Raw genomic sequence first — 18,225 nt, forward strand, 5'->3', positions numbered from 1 at the left:
ATGGTGCGAACTATGATGTCTCTTACCAATCTACCACTATCGTTTTGGGATTATGCATTAGAGACAGCTGCATTCACGTTAAATAGGGCACCATCTAAATCCGTTGAGACGACACCGTATGAACTATGGTTTGACAAAAAACCTAAGCTGTCGTTTCTTAAAGTTTGAGGTTGCAATGCTTATGTGAAAAATTTTCAACCTGATAAGCTCAAACCCAAATCGGAGAAGTGCGTCTTCATAGGATACCCAAAAGAAAAATGTTGGGTACACCTTCTATCACAGATCCGAAGGCAAGATGTTCGTTGCTGAGAATGGATCCTTTCTAGAGAAGGAGTTTCTCTCGAAAGAAGTGAGTGGGAGGAAAGTAGAACTTGATAAGGTAATTGTACCTTCTCCCTTATTGGAAAGTAGTTCATCACAGAAATTTGTTCCTGTGACTACTACACCAATTAGTGAGGAAGCTAATGATAATGATCATGTAACTTCAGATCAAGTTACTACCGAATCTCGTAGGTTAACCAGAGTGAGATCCGCACCAGAGTGGTACGGTAATCCTGTTCTGGAAGTCATGTTACTAGACCATGACGAACTTGCGAACTATGAGGAAGTGATGATGAGCCCAGATTCCGCGAAATGGTTTGAGGCCATGAAATCTGAGATATGATCCATGTATGAGAACAAAGTATGGACTTTGATGGATTTGCCCGATGATCGGCAAGCCAAAGAAAATAAAAGGATCTTCAAGAGGAAGATGGACGCTGATAGTAGTGTTACTATCTACAAAGCTAGACTTGTCGAAAAATGTTTTTGACAAAGTTCAAGGTGTTGACTACGATGAAATTTTCTCACTCGTAGCGATGCTTAAGTCTGTCCAAATCATGTTAGCAATTGCCGCAATTTTATGAAATCTGGCAAATGGATAAACAAAATTACATTCCTTAATGGATTTAAAGAAGAGTTGTATATGATACAACCAGAAGGTTTTGTCAATCCTAAAGGTGCTAACAAAATATGCAAGCTCCAGCGATCCATCTATGGACTGGTGCAAGCATCTCGGAGTTGGAATATACACTTTGATAAGTTGATCAAAGCATATAGTTTTATACAGACTTGCGGTGAATCCTGCATTTACAAGAAAGTGAGTGGGAGCACTACAGCATTTCTGATAAGTATATGTGTATGACATATTGTTGATCGGAAATAATGTAGAATTATTCTGCAAAGCATAGATGAGTGTTTGAAAGGATTTTTTCAAAGAAAACCTCGGCGAAGCTGCTTACATATTGAGCATCAAGATCTATAGAGATAGATCAAGACGCTTGATAAGTTTTTTCAATGAGTACATACCTTGACAAGATTTTGAAGTAGTTCAAAATGGAACAGTCAAAGAAAGAATTCTTGCCTATGTTACAAGGTGTGAAGTTGAGTAAGACTCAAAGCCCGACCATGGCAGAAAATAGAATGAGAATGAAAGTCATTCCCTATGCCTTGGCCATAGGTTCTATAAAGTATGCCATGCTGTGTACCAGACCTATTGTATACCCTACACTAATTTTGGCAAGGGAGTACAATAGTGATCTAGGAGTAGATCACTGGACAGCGGTCAAAATTATCCTTAGTGGAATAAGGATATGTTTCTCGATTATGGAGGTGACAAAAGGTTCGTCGTAAAAGGGTTACGTCGATACAAGTTTTGGCACTGATCCGGATGACTCTTAGTCTTCATCTGGATACATATTGAAAGTGGGAGCAATTAGCTAAAGTAGCTCCGTGCAGAGTATTGTAGACATAGAAAATTGCAAAATACTTACAGATCTGAATATGGCAGACCCGTTGACTGAACTTCTCTCACAGGCAAAACATGATCACACCTTAGTACTCTTTGGGTGTTAATCACATAGCAATGTGAACTAGATTACTGACTCTAGTAAACCCTTTGGGTGTTGGTCACATATCGATGTGAACTATGGGTGTTAACCACATAAAGATGTGAACTATTGATGTTAGATCACATGGCGATGTGAACTAGATTATTGACTCTAGTGCAAGTGGGAGACTGAAGGAAATATGCCCTAGAGGCAATAATAAAGTTATTATTTATTTCCTTATTTCATGATAAATGTTTATTATTCATGCTAGAATTGTATTAACCGGAAACATAATACTTGTGTGAATACATAGACAAACAGAGTGTCACTAGTATGCCTCTACTTGACTAGCTCGTTAATCAAAGATGGTTATGTTTCCTAACCATAGACAAAGAGTTGTTATTTGATTAACGAGATCACATCATTAGGAGAATGATGTGATTGACTTGACCCATTCCGTTAGCTTAGCACTCGATCGTTTAGTATGTTGCTATTGCTTTCTTCATGACTTATACATGTTCCTATGACTATGAGATTATGCAACTCCCGTTTGCCGGAGGAACACTTTGTGTGCTACCAAACGTCACAACGTAACTGGGTGATTATAAAGGAGCTCTACAGGTGTCTCCAAAGGTGAATGTTGGGTTGGCGTATTTCGAGATTAGGATTTGTCACTCCGATTGTCGGAGAGGTATCTCTGGGCCCTCTCGGTAATGCACATCACATAAGCCTTGCAAGCATTACAACTAATGAGTTAGTTGCAAGATGATGTATTACGAAACGAGTAAAGAGACTTGCCGGTAACGAGATTGAACTAGGTATTGAGATATCGACGATCGAATCTCGGGCAAGTAACATACCGATGACAAAGGGAACAACGTATGTTGTTATGCGGTCTGACCGATAAAGATCTTCGTAGAATATGTAGGAGCCAATATGAGCATCCAGGTTCCGCTATTGGTTATTGACCGGAGACATGTCCCGGTCATGTCTACATTGTTCTCGAACCCGTAGGGTCCGCACGCTTAAGGTTTCGATGATAGTTATATTATGAGTTTATGAGTTTTGATGTACCGAAGTTAGTTCGGAGTCCCGGATGTGATCGCGGACATGACGAGGAGTCTCGAAATGGTCAAGACATAAAGATTGATATATTGGACGGCTATATTCGGACACCGGAAGTGTTCCGGGTGATTCCGGAGAAAACCGGAGAGCCGGAGGGTTACCGGAACCCCCCCGGGAGAAGTAATGGGCCATATGGGCCTTAGTGGAGAGAGAGGGGCAGCCAAGGTGGGCCACGCGCCTCCTCCCCCCTGGTCCGAATTGGACTAGGAGAGGGGGGGCGGCGCCCCCCTTTCCTTCTCCCTCTCCACTTCTTTCCCCCTCCTAGTAGGAGTCCTACTCCTACTAGGAGGAGGACTCCTCCTTGGCGCGCCATAGGGGCCGGCCGGCCTCCTCCCCTTGCTCCTTTATATACGGGGGCAGGGGGCACCCCTAGACACAAGTTGATCGACGTGATCATATTCTTAGTCGTGTGCGGTGCCTCCTTCCACCATAATCCTCGATAATATTGTAGCGGTGCTTAGGCGAAGCCCTGCGACAGTAGTACATCAAGATCGTCACCACGCCGTCGTGCTGACGGAACTCTTCCCCGACACTTTGCTGGATCGGAGTCCGGGGATCGTCATCGAGCTGAACGTGTGCTAAAACTCGGAGGTGCCGTAGTTTTGGTGCTTGATCGGTCGGGCCATGAAGACGTACGACTACATCAACCGCGTTGTGCTAACGCTTCTGTTGTCGGTCTACAAGGGTACGTAGATCACACTCTCCCCTCTCGTTGCTATACATCACCATGATCTTGCGTGTGCGTAGGAAATTTTTTGAAATTACTACGTTCCCCAACAGGGGCGTATCCCTGATAAGCATACAAGTTTTTTGAGATTACATCTTGGGGATCAAGGAAGGTAGAGATAATATAAAGATGAAAAGATTACAACCATATACTCTAACAACCTAGACCGACTTGACTCAACAGAACCGGTGCGTGGTGCACCCCTTGGAACGTGATCATCATGTTGTTTAACACCCTCCCATAATCACAACTAGGACAAGTTGAGATTACGTTTAAATTCTTCAAAAATTCTAGTAGATAAGGCTTTAGTGAATCCATCTGCAACTTGATCTTGAGATCGAATGAACCGAATGTCCAGCTTCTTTTCTGCAACTCTTTCTCTGACAAAATGAAAGTCTATTTCGATATGTTTTGTCCTTGCATGAAATATTGTGTTAGCAAAAAGATAGGTGGCGCCAAGATTGTCACACCATAAGCATGGGGCTTGTTTACAATATATCCCAAGCTCTTTCAGCAGCGATTGAACCCGGATAATTTCTACGGTAGCATTTGCTAGTGCTTTGTATTCTGCTTCTATGCTGGATCTAGACACAGTAGCTTGTTTCTTAGCACACCATGAGATTAAATTTGGACCAAAGAACAATGCAAAACCGCCTGTTGAGCGTCTGTCATCAAGAGAACCTGCCCAATCAGAATCAGAAAAAGCACTGACAAATATTGACGGTGACTTGGTGAAGGTGAGTCCAACACTGAAAGTGTTCTTAATATATCTAAGTATGCGTTTTGCAGCTGTCAAGTGTACTGTAGTGGGTGCATGAAGGAACTGACATACTTTGTTCACAGCAAAGAAAATATCAGGCCTAGTCAGAGTTAAATATTGCAGTGCACCAACCATACTTCTATACCTGGTGCCGTCCTCTTGATTCAAGAGTTTTCCTTTTGTTAAGGATAATTTCTCGGAGCTGGACAGAGGTGTTGGAGCCAGCTTGCAACCTTGCAACCCTGCTCTTGTTACAAGATCAGTTGCATACTTCTCTTGAGATAAATGAAGCTCATCTCCATTTCTTTTTACCTCAATGCCAAGAAAGTAGTGCAAGTTTCCTAGATCCTTAAGAGCAAACTCGGAGTTCAAATCCTTGAGCAGTGCTGAAATAGCTTCATCAGATGAGCTTGTGACAATAATATCGTCAACATATATGAGTACAAATATAGAGATATTTGACTTGTTGAAAATAAACAATGAGGTGTCAGACTTAGAGGGAGCAAACCCAAGTTCTTGAATCTTTGAACTCAGCCGAGAATACCATGCTCTAGGAGCTTGCTTTAGCCCATACAAGGCCTTGTCAAGCTTGCATATGTGAAGGGGTTTTTGTGTGTTATCAAACCCAGGAGGTTGTTTCATGAACACTTCCTCTTCCAGAACACCATGAAGGAACGTGTTCTGTACATCTAGTTGGCGTGGACTTCATCCTATGGATACGGCAATAGACAAAACAAGACGAATAGTAGCAGCCTTCACAACAGGACTAAACGTATCCTCATAGTCTAAACCGATCCTTTGCTTGAAACCTTTTCCCACTAGTCTAGCCTTATAACGGTCTATGGTGCCATCAAATTTCTTTTTAATTCTGAAGACCCATTTAGAATCTATCACATTTTTACCTTTACCTTGACATGCTGGAACTAAATGCCAAGTTTTGTTTTTGTGAAGCGCCATGTACTCATCTTCCATAGTCTTCTGGCACTTTGGATCACCTAAGGCTTCTGCAACAGTATGTGGTATATCTGGTTCATGTGAGACACAAGCAAATCCAAATTTTGCTAGATATTTGTAGTTTTTGGGTTGAGTTACTCCCCTTTGAAGCCTGGTGCGAGGTGGAGAAGAAGCATCCACAGAATATCCAGCGCCAGGATCTACCGCAGGCCTGTCAAGTGAGGACAAGCGAGCCGATCTTCTGTGGCCGGCGTGTGTGACGCAGAAGGAGGGAGCGGCGCAGAGGATCCCACACCGGTGGCAGGCTCATGATAGGCCAATGATGAAGCCGTCGGGGCAGGATCTGCATGGGAGTCCGCACCTCATCCCGCCGTGATGAGTGTCGAGTGTAGCAGTGGGTGTCGGCGCCAAACCGACTAGGCGCGGGGCCAGACGCGGGTGGCTCGAGGTGGCGCCACTTGGCGCTGGCGGGTTGGCGTGGGGCGGTCTCCTGGCGGTCCACCGGGCCGCTGTTGTCGTGAAGCGGCGCGGGGCTTGAACAAATGCGGAATAAACCTAGCGGTTAATTTGTCAAGCACAAAACCTAAAACAACTAGGCTCACCTATGTGCACCAACAACTTATGCTAATCAAGATAAGCAACTATGTGATAGAAAGATATATGACAAGAAACAATATGGCTATCACAAAGTAAAGTGCATAAGTAAAGAGCTCGGGTAAGAAATAACTGAGGCACGCGGAGACGACGATGTATCCCGAAGTTCACACCCTTGCGGATGCTAATCTCCGTTTGGAGCGGTGTGGAGGCACAATGCTCCCCGAGAAGCCACTAGGGCCACCGTAATCTACTCACGCCCTCGCACAATGCAAGATGCCGTGATTCCACTAAGGGACCCTTGAGGGCGGTCACCGAACCCGTACAAATGGCAACCCTTGGGGGCGGTCACCGAACCCGTACACTTTGGCAACCCTTGGGGGCGGTCACCGGTACCCGTCAAATTGCTCGGGGCGATCTCCATAACCTAATTGGAGACCCCGACACTTTCCCGGAGCTTTACACCACAATGATTGAGCTCCCAACAACACCAACCGTCTAGGGCGCCAAGGCACCCAAGAGGAACAAGCTCTAGGGTGCCCAAACACCCAAGAGTAATAAGCTTCTCAAACTTCACTTCCACGTATCACCATGGAGAACTCAAACTGATGCACCAAAATGCAATGGCAAGGGCACACGGAGTGCCCAAGTCCTTCTCTCTCAAATCCCACCGGAGCAACTAATGCTAGGGAGGGAAATGAGAGGAAGAACAAGACGGAGAACACCAAGAACTCCAAGATCTAGATCCAAGGGGTTCCCCTCACATAGAGGAGAAAGTGATTGGTGGAAATGTGGATCTAGATCTTCTCCCTATTTTCCCTCAAAAACTAGCAAGAATCCATGGAGGGAGTGAGAGTTAGCAAGCTCAAAGAAGGTCAAAAATGGAGGCAAAAACAAGCTCAAGATATAGGGTTCATTGGGGAAGAAGACCCCCTTTTATAGGAGGGGGGAAATCCAACCGTTATGTGCTCAGCCCGCACACGAGCGGTACTACCGCTCTTGGTCCCGGTACAACCGGGACTCACAGTATACGTGCAGAACCCTACCAGGTGGTACAACCGGGCGACCAGGCGGTAGCACCGGTTGAGAAGAACAACCGGAGCAACCGCCCAGCCACCGCTCAACCACCGCATAGGAACAGAAGGGAGTCACCCCTGAGTGCGGTAATCGAGCGGTACCGGGCCGGTGCAACCGCATGGCCTTGAGCGCTCGGGCGGCTAACTCCTGAGCGGTAGAACCGCTCCGGACACCGGTGGTACCGGTACGACCGGACCAACCGGGCCACCACCGCCCGAGTACCGCATCAAAACAGAGGCCTGACCGGTACTTGGGCGGTGCCTGGCCGGAACAACCGCCCAAGTCTTTGCTGAGCAAGATGGCAGTACCACCGCCCGGAAGCAGCGGTACAACAGCTGAGAGCTCCAAGCGGTACTACCACTGGGGCTCAAGGTACTACCGCTGGGACCAGACAAAAACCACTTCCAAGAAAACAAGAACTGCCATAACTTCTGCATATGAGCTCCGAATTGAGCAAACTCAAGCTTGTTGGAAACAAGACGACGAGTAGCATCAAAACAACGACTGGTGATAGTAAGAAGAGGCAGGGGAGGTATGCCTAACAAAAAGAGGAGTGAAACCTCCAACCGAGAAGAATCGGCAAAACCTCCAACATCGAAAACATCATAGAAGATGCATGCAAACTCCGTTTTCGATGAACTCAAGCTTGTCATCAAGATGACCATAAGCTCTAAGACTCACAAAAAGAACCAAACAAGAACCAAGAAAGATGATGCAAGGATGCAATGGTTTGAGCTCTCTACGAACGATACGATCAAGCTACTCATCGAGGAGCCCCCCTTGATAGTACGGCAATCGATCCTATAACCCGGTCTCCCAACTACCATCATGAGACCGGTAAAATAGAAAACCTATCAAGGGCAAACCTTTGCCTTGCACATGTCCACTTGAGCTAGATGATGACGATCTTGACTTCCTCAAGTTGGACCACCTTTCTTGATTGTGTTGGCTCGATGAAGACTAGTTGATTGCTCCCCCATACTCCACTATGGGTGAGCCACTCTTCCGCACATCTTCACAAGTCCATTATAACCACAAAGTACGGCAAGCTTCAAGCATTTGATCTCTTCGTGATGCTCCACTTGAACTTGCACACCGCAACCTAACCCCACAAAGAACTCTCACGAAGACCATGGGTTAGTACACAAAGCGTAATTGACAATTCTTACCATACCATGGGATCACTTGATCCCTCTCGGTACATCTTCTGCGCTTTGTGAGTTGATCAACTTGATTCACTCTTGACTTAGTCTTGATCAACCTTGAACCTTTCCAATTCTCTTCATTTGAATGATGTCTTGAAGGTAGACATGAATGATCACACAATCTTCTTCTTCAAGACATGCTTGCAATAAGCTCAACTCTCACATGACCAATCTTTGGATAATTCCTTGAATAACACCTTGGTCGACACAAACTCTCCTTGAAATCAACACATGCGCTCCAAGAAAAGCCTATGGACAAAACCTTCAAATATAACTCAAGGAAACCATTAGTCCATAGAGATTGTCATCAATTACCAAAACCAAACATGGGGGCACCGCATGTTCTTTCAATCTCCCCCATTTTGGTAATTGATGACAATCACTTTCAAGAGAGTTTAATACAAGGAATTATGCATCACCATGCAATGCAACAACCAATAAAGCATGCGTATGAGATGCAAATGCTTAGGAACAAAACTAAAGCAAGGAGAAAACTCTAAAGACTTCTCCACAAAACTTTCTGAAACCTCCACAAAACTCTCTAAAACTTCTCCCCCATTGGCATCGACTGCCAAAATGGGTGAAAAGCTAAGAAGACCAATATAAAAGGTGTTCCTCCAAAAGTTGTGTCTTTCTCAACAAGAAAGTGGAATGCCATACACATATCCAAAGGTAATACTTGGAGGGAGACCAACTATATTGAGGCACCAAGATTGCTAAAGGAATGATATGCCACAAGGACATAACAAAGAGAGACACAAGCAATCAAGCAATCAAAAGGTACCAATTGAAGCAATCAATCAAAGGATATCAATTGAACCAACTAGACCAAACATCCTACGTGCCACAAGAATAAAGATATTGTGATATCAGAAGAGGATTGTGCTAAAGAAACTAGAGAAGCGCCCCATGATTTGTGCACATCAATAATTTTGTATTTGGATACAAAGTGCACAAAATAGGATCATAGCTCCCCCAAAATCAATAGAAACTTACAACAAGTGTAAGTGAGCATATAGGAAACAAAGCCTAGTACTTGAAACACACACATGGTTGAGCAACAAGTAATAAAAGAGGCAACTTAAGAATGGGCTCAACCGAAATGATGTGTGTGAGTCAAGGCAATGCACTTGAGAAGACTAATGTACGGATGAGCATTAGGAATCAATAAAGTCTTGAAAGAATGAGGCACACGGTGCAAGGCCTATCATTCCCACACACAACTAGCAAATGGGTTCACAAGCTTACTAATAAGCATATTAAGAACCTATGCTTGTGACAACCCGTGGTGAAGATAGAAGATGAAAGCCTCATCAAGACGAGGGATACCAATTAAGATGGCAAAAGCCTCGTAAAGATAAGCATGAGGAAAATAATCTTCACCACACACAACAGTGCATCAAGATGCAACGATAGAAGACACGCACTCAAGGCAAAAGCTTTCATGGAGCCATCAAAGAAATAACATAAGAAAGACAAGGTGGCCGTGAAAGAAAGGATATCAACTAGATATGCAACTTCTCTCAAGTGTATAAGATTCTAGGTAGACGAAATCATGATGATATATATCTACAAAGAAGGATGTACACCCGAAATAGTTACAACACGAGGAACAAGATATCCAAAGGGAGGTCATACATATACCAATAAGATATTTGCTTGGAAGCATAGCTCATGGCTAGATATGTTCTTATTGTATATAAATGAAGTCCACACACGAACAACAAAGACATCACAACTAGCAACAAGAGATCATTGTTGGGATGCTTTGAGAAAGAAAACAAGTATCACAAGAATGAATGAATATCATGCCATGATACAACCTACACAAGGTTGAAACAAGAAATGTGTGCATGAAGAATATGAAGATACTTGTTACCGAGTTAACATTGGAAGGATGTAGTAGATACCAATTGAAGGTAGATAGTAGTTCATTGATCATCCTAGCTCGACTCCAATAAGCACATGATGACAACACCTTCCTTGTGAGTGAGCCGAGCTTCCAATGTATCTCCAATTGTTCCTAGAACAACAACACAAAAAAATGGTACCCAAACTCATTGGGACCAAGGAGTTAGAGAACCGACAATACATAGGATAAACTCCTCATAAAAATGTGCATATAGATACGAAAATAAATTGCATGCACATCTCATCCAATTTGAGACTTGGTGGAGTTCCCCCTATATATTGGGTCAAAGAAAGAAAACATGCCAAAGAAACTACAAGAAGTAAATATGCAAGCTCAAGACTTTCAAGAACCGAGACCAAAAGACAAAGAAATACCAAGTGAAGAAAAGATACCAAATGAATAAATCATCACTTGGAGGATATCAATAAAAGATACATCAAGGAATGAGATATCCATTGATACCCACTAAATAAAGGATATCAAACCCCCAAAAGAGAGGATGGTTCCAAACAAACCAAGCTCTCTACAAAGTTTCAAGATGGCACAAAGTACCCAAAAGAAACGACTTGCCTTCCACCGACACACTTGATAAGGATCACAAGATGAGTGTTTTTATAGAAAATATGATAGCTCCCCCAAGACTAGTGCATTAAAGAGAAATTGCATTTGAATACAAAATGCACAAGGTGGGATCACCACTTTCACTATATCTAGAAAACACTAGACAAGATCAAGAAATAAACAAGATCCACAAGTGGTATGGAAGACAAAGGGAGTTGATACAATCCTTAGCAAGAGATAAGGCAAATAAAAGCAAAGGCTAATGTAAAGATGATCAATAATATCTACCACACAAGTGAGTACCAATTGTCAAAAGACAAGAAGTATTTGGAAATAATTCCCGGTGGTAGATAGCAAGGATATCCGACATCATCTTCACAGCAAACAAAAAAAACAAATTGCAACTTGTAGAGCTAACATGCCACCTAGGAACAAGATAATTTACAATATCAATTCTAGGTGACAATATCTCAAATGTACACATTTTCTAGGCTAGTAATATACACATAGCATATTACTCCCCCATAATGTGATACCAATTAAAGATAAACAAGAGGCAAAATAACGATCCAACACGAGATAATTAATGGACAATATAGAATTTGAATTTCTCATGAGAAGACATACCACATAGCGACTAGATAATCTTGAAATATCAATACTAGATGGTATTACTCATGTACACACATATATAGGATTGTGAGGTGCACAAAGCACATCACTCCCCCATAATGGGATATTCCATTAATCTCTCACAAGAGCCAACTAAGAAAAGAACAAGATGCACAAAGGCTCAACTAACGACACACATGTACATGATGTGCAAACCAACACACACATACTTGATTGCTCAAGATAATCAAGTTGGAAGCACAACATATACAAACACATGCAAGGAACAAAACCAAACATGCAAAGGGGCAAGTAACTTTCAATGTAAACAATTTTAAGCACGAGTTACCGCAAGGAGGAACATTGGATATAAGATAGAAACTTGATAATCCGAATGACTTGGCTTGAGACAATAAGAATGATGAAGTCCCCTTAATTCTTCATAATGTAGCCAAGTCTCCAATGACCTCCAACATCACCTATTGATCAAGTTTGAGCTTGTTGGTCCCCAACCAAGTTGGGTCCTAAGAGGTTAGTCACAATAGGCTTGGCTACCCAAATGGTTCTTTGCTTCAAACCACTTTGAGTACCAACAAACTTGGCAACCACATTGCCAACCTTATCCTTCCCAAGAGAATAGACATCATCAATAATAATTGGGTTGGATAAGTTACCACTAGTGCATGAAGAGGCGAGGTGACCTTTCTCGCGACATAGGTAGCAACGTCTACTCCTCACTTTCTTCTCACTTGATTTCTCAACTTGAGAAGCATAAGCTTGAGTCTTCTTGAGAAGAGGCCTTTCTTCAACTTGAGGTTTAGCATGAGAATGAACTTGTGGCCTCTTCCCTTGTTGCTTGTCATTAACGTACTTCTTCTTCAATGAGCAAGATCTAACATGATGCCCTTCAATTTTGCACTTGAAGCAAATAATCTTGGCCGAATTCTTGACTTGTTCTTGGCCCTTCTTCTTGATCATGTTGGACTTCTTCTTATTGGAGTTGAATCCAAGTCCACCTTTGTCATTGGGGGATTTTTGCACACTCAAGATATTGTTGAGTGTGGATTTCCCTTCATGACTCTTTTCCAAGTCTTTCTTCAAAGAAGTGACTTGGGCCTTGAGCTCTTTGATTTCCTCTACACGGTTAGTCTCAACACAAGTACTAGAGGAAGTATAAGCTTCATCGTTAGAACAACACGGCAAGGAAAGCAATTCATCACAAGATGTACCAACATTGTGAGTAGATGAATTACAAGGACTAGCACATGGCAATATAGCATTTTGACTAGAAGTAGTGCTAGTATCCACATGAGGCTCACTAGATGTTACCTTAGCAAGCATGGCCTCATGAGCTAATTTTTGCACATTATGGGATACTAGAAGATCATCATGAGAGCTTGTGAGCTTTACATGATTTTCTTCCAACATTCCATAATTGCTAGATAGCAACTCAAGTTGAGCCCGAAGCTCAACATTCTCCTTCAAAATGGATGCTTCACAAGTAATAGAGTTAGTATCCCAAGCATCATCATTAACAACAATAGGAGAGGACACCTTGGCAAGCTCCTTTTAAGTAAGAAGCTTCAAGTTGAGCATGAGACTCGGTGAGTTTGATGAGCTCACCCTTGATGACCCTTGAGCCATTTTCGAGGTGCTCAAAATCCTCAAGGAGTCTAGCATGAGCAACTTCAAGCTTAGCATTTTTAGTTTTGAAATCATTGGCCACCTCGAGTGCTCTATCATGAGATTCCTTTATTCTAGATAATTCTATAGCAAAGGTCTCCTCAAGAGATTCGGAGGTTTGTTCATGTTCAAGAGCTTGAGATAGCTCCGCGATCTCATTTGCGTAATCACGCTCATGAGCTTCCATTTTCTCAATGGTGACCTCATGCTCCTCTAGATGAGATTCCAACTCCTCAATGTATTTCTTGCCTTCAATGGCAATAGACATGATTTCCATGAAGTTGGAACGAGCAAGTTTATTTTTGTGAAGAGCTTTAAAAATCATTTCCCCCTTAGTTTTTAAGGAGGCAACATTATCATTCTCTTCATCATAATCAACATCATCATCACTCTTGCCATCATCACAAGATATATTGGGATTCAAAGTGGGAGATACCTTTGAAGCCTTGGCCATAAGGCAAAATGCAATAGATGATGATGTAGGATCCGTTGAAGCACCATTCAAGACCACATCTTGTTCCATGGGGTGTTGGGTTTCCTCTACATTGTTAGCACAACAATTCGAGGACATATATGCATTTTTATCATGGCAACAAGACATAGTAAACATATCATCATGAGATTTAGTCAAGCAATTTCTACATGATATGCAAGGACTATCAACACAAGCATGTGAAACATTTGGAGTGCTCGAAGTGTTAAAGCCCAAAGAAGGAGCATTGCAATAAGATAGTGATGAAGGATCATCCACAATAAGCATACTATCATCATTGCAATGACCAACACTACTCACCATATCATTACCTTGTGGCAAACCACATGTAGGTGAAGTAGAAGAAGTTGAGAAGACTATATGACTGGAGGTGGAGGGAGAACAATCATCCCCACAAATCTTGGACACACCATATTTTTCTTGAAGCTTCGTCCACAACTCATGAGCATCCCGGAACGGCATGAGTTGAAATATATCTATATTGCTAAAAGCATCGAAAAGCACATTAGAAGCTTGAGCATTGAGATAAGAGTTTTTCTCATCCTCTAAAGATAATCTTTGGGGATCCTTTGGAGGAGAAAAACCCATATCTACAATTCGCTCTAAATTTGGGTCCATGACCCTAAAGAGATTAAGCATGCGAATTACCCAAACATCAAAATTTGTGCCATCGAAACTAAGAGTGTCAGAGAATCCTAATCCCCTAGTCGACATCTTTACTCTCTAGGCGGTAAATCCTAATAAAGAGAGACGAGACTCTGATACCAATTGAAAGATCATGGATGTCGCCTAGAGGGGGGGGGTGAATAGGCGTTTTAAAATAATTACGATTTAGGCTTGAACAAATGCGGAATAAACCTAGCAGTTAATTTGTCAAGCACAAAACCTAAAACAACTAGGCTCACCTATGTGCACCAACAACTTATGCTAATCAAGATAAGAAACTATGTGATAGAAAGATATATGACAAGAAATAATATGGCTATCACAAAGTAAAGAGCTCGGGTAAGAGATAACTGAGGCACGCGGAGACGACGATGTATCCCGAAGTTCACACCCTTGCGGATGCTAATCTCCGTTTGGAGCGGTGTGGAGGCACAATGCTCCCCAAGAAGCCACTAGGGCCACTGTAATCTCCTCACGCCCTCGCACAATGCAAGATGCCGTGATTCCACTAAGGGACCCTTGAGGGCGGTCACTGAACCCGTACAAATGGCAACCCTTGGGGGCGGTCACCGAACCCGTACACTTTGGCAACCCTTGGGGGCGGTCACCGGTACCCGTCAAATTGCTCGGGGCGATCTCCACAACCTAATTGGAGACCCCAGCGCTTGCCTGGAGTTTTAGACCACAATGATTGAGCTGCGAACAACACCAACCGTCTAGGGCGCCAAGGCACCCAAGAGGAACAAGCTCTAGGGTGCCCAAACACCCAAGAGTAATAAGCTTCTCAAACTTCACTTCCACGTATCACCGTGGAGAACTCAAACCGATGCACCAAAATGCAATGGCAAGGGCACACGGAGTGCCCAAGTCCTTCTCTCTCAAATCCCACCGGAGCAACTAATGCTAGGGAGGGAAATGAGAGGAAGAATAAGACGGAGAACACTAAGAACTCCAAGATCTAGATCCAAGGGGTTCCCCTCACATAGAGGAGAAAGTGATTGGTGGAAATGTGGATCTAGATCTCCTCTCTCTTTTCCCTCAAAAACTAGCAAGAATCCATGAAGGGAGTGAGAGTTAGCAAGCTCAAAGAAGGTCAACAATGGAGGCAAAAACAAGCTCAAGAGATAGGGTTCATTGGGGAAGAAGACCCCCTTTTATAGGAGGGGGGAAATCCAACCGTTATGTGCTCAGCCCGCACACGAGCGGTACTACCGCTCCTGGTCCCGGTACAACCGGGACTCACAGTATACGTGCAGAACCCTACCAGGTGGTACAACCGAGTGACCAGGCGGTAGCACCGGTTGAGAAGAACAACCGGAGCAACCACCCAGCCACCGCTCAACCACAGCATAGGAACAGAAGGGAGTCACCCCTGAGTGCGGTAGTCGAGCGGTACCGGACCGGTGCAACCGCATGGCCTTGAGCGCTCGGGCGGCTAAGTCCTGAGCGGTAGAACCGCTCCGGACACCGGTGGTACCGGTACGACCGGACCAACCGGGCCACCACCGCCCGAGTACCGCATCAAAACAGAGGCCTGACCAATACTTGGGCGGTGCCTGGCCGGAACAACCGCCCAAGTCTTTGCTGAGCAAGATGGCGGTACCACCGCCCAGAAGCAGCGGTACAACGGCTGAGAGCTCCAAGCGGTACTACCGCTGGGGCTCGAGGTACTACCGCTGGGACCAGACAAAAACCACTTCCAAGAAAACAAGAACTGCCATAACTTCTGCATATGAGCTCCGAATTGAGCAAACTCAAGCTTGTTGGAAACAAGACGACGAGTAGCATCAAAACAACGACGTTATGTAAGAAGAGGCAGGGGAGGTATGCCTAACAAAAAGAGGAGTGAAACCTCCAACCGAGAAGAACCGGCAAAACCTCCAACATCGAAAACATCATAGAAGATGCATGCGAACTCCGTTTTCGATGAACTCAAGCTTGTCATCAAGATGACCATAAGCTCTAAGACTCACAAAGAGAACCAAACAAGAACCAAGAAAGATGATGCAAGGATGCAATGGTTTGAGCTCTCTACGAACGATACGATCAAGCTACTCATCGAGAGCCCCCCTTGATAGTACGGCAATCGATCCTATAACCCGGTCTCCCAACTACCATCATGAGACCGGTAAAATAGAAAACCTATCAAGGGCAAACCTTTGCCTTGCACATGGTCCACTTGAGCTAGATGATGACGATCTTGACTTCCTCAAGTTGGACCACCTTTCTTGATTGTGTTGACTCGATGAAGACTAGTTGATTGCTCCCCCATACTCCACTATGGGTGAGCCACTCTTCCGCACATCTTCACAAGTCCATTATCACCACAAAGGACGGCAAGCTTCAATCATTTGATCTCTTCGTGATGCTCCACTTGAACTTGCACACCGCAACCTAACCCCACAAAGAACTCTCACGAAGACCATGGGTTAGTACACAAAGCATAATTGACAATTCTTACCATACCATGGGATCACTTGATCCCTCTCGGTACATCTTTTGCGCTTTGTGAGTTGATCAACTTGATTCACTCTTGACTTAGTCTTGATCAACCTTGAACCTTTCCAATTCTCTTCATTTGAATGATGTCTTGAAAAGGTAGACATGAATGGTCACACAATCTTCTTCTTCAAGACATGCTTGCAATAAGCTCAACTCTCACATGACCAATCTTTGGATAATTCCTTGAATAACACCTTGGTCGACACAAACTCTCCTTGAAATCAACACATGCACTCCAAGAAAAGCCTATGGACAAAACCTTCAAATATAACTCAAGGAAACCATTAGTCCATAGAGATTGTCATCAATTACCAAAACCAAACATGGGGGCACCGCATGTTCTTTCACCTGTGCTTGCGCTCGGCTGATCCGTTTTGCTAGTGAGCATGGGGGCATGACACATGTTGTGATATGCCAATTTGTTGAAAGGAGTTGAGGTTTCTGTACTCCCCTTCCCAATCAGATTGAAGAGCTAAGATTTTACAATCAAACTTTCTTTCTACTAGTGCTTGAAAGTTATGGAAAACTTGGAACACATCAGATTTCTTTTTGACGAGATAGATCCAGGTGTACTTGCTATAGGCATCTATAAAACTTACGTAATATGTGTGTCTACCAACGGAAGTAAGGGCGGGATCCCAAACATCGGAAAAAATGAGTTCGAGAGGTTTAGTGGAAATGCTTGTAGACACAGGGTAAGGTAACTGATGACTTTTAGCACGCTGACATGAATCACAAACTGTTTCACAATCACGCTCACCAACAAACGGGAGCTTATTCTTTTTAAGCAAATGTTCAACTAAGGAAAAAGAGGCATGTCCTAATCTATCATGCCACCGTGTTGAAGAGACTTTGGTGACACCATAGGCTTGTTTATTCAATCTCCTAAGCTCCGGAATCAACGGGTAAAGCCCTCGAACACATCTACCTCGATATAGAATTTCCGTCCCTCATTTGCAAAGTGCAGGTTTGATCCCTCAAATCTCAAATCAGACAACTTGCACAGTTAAGTCTTCAAACAGGACAACTTTAGTCCCTTGACCCAGCATTCTTAATGATTGAGCGTGGTTTTGAGCGGTCTTTCTCCATGTGGCAATCTCTCTCTTTCCATCATATTTCTCTTGTGAACGTTCTATCAAGAACTTGGTATCCAATGTCTGTCGCTGCAGCGACACACCTCCACCGTTGCTGGCGACGTCGTCCAATGTTCATCGTTCATCGACACCTCCGCCGCTAACCGGCATGGTGCACCTGAATTTTAAGAAGTCAAATATTTTTTAAACTTCTTGGCAACATACATGGTCTAGCATAATACTCACGGTAAAAAAATTGGGACAAAATGACTTACGCCATATTCCAAGCAAAAACGCCATTATTCACGGTTTTTGTATCAGCACTTTTATTTATTTTTTATTTTTTTGCTCAGAATATGACATAGCTCATTTTGTTCCGAAACTTTAAAAATGAGTATTATGCTAGACTATGT

The sequence above is a fragment of the Triticum urartu genome, chromosome 2, assembly GCF_003073215.2.
Source record: "Triticum urartu cultivar G1812 chromosome 2, Tu2.1, whole genome shotgun sequence".
Lineage (NCBI taxonomy): Eukaryota > Viridiplantae > Streptophyta > Magnoliopsida > Poales > Poaceae > Triticum > Triticum urartu.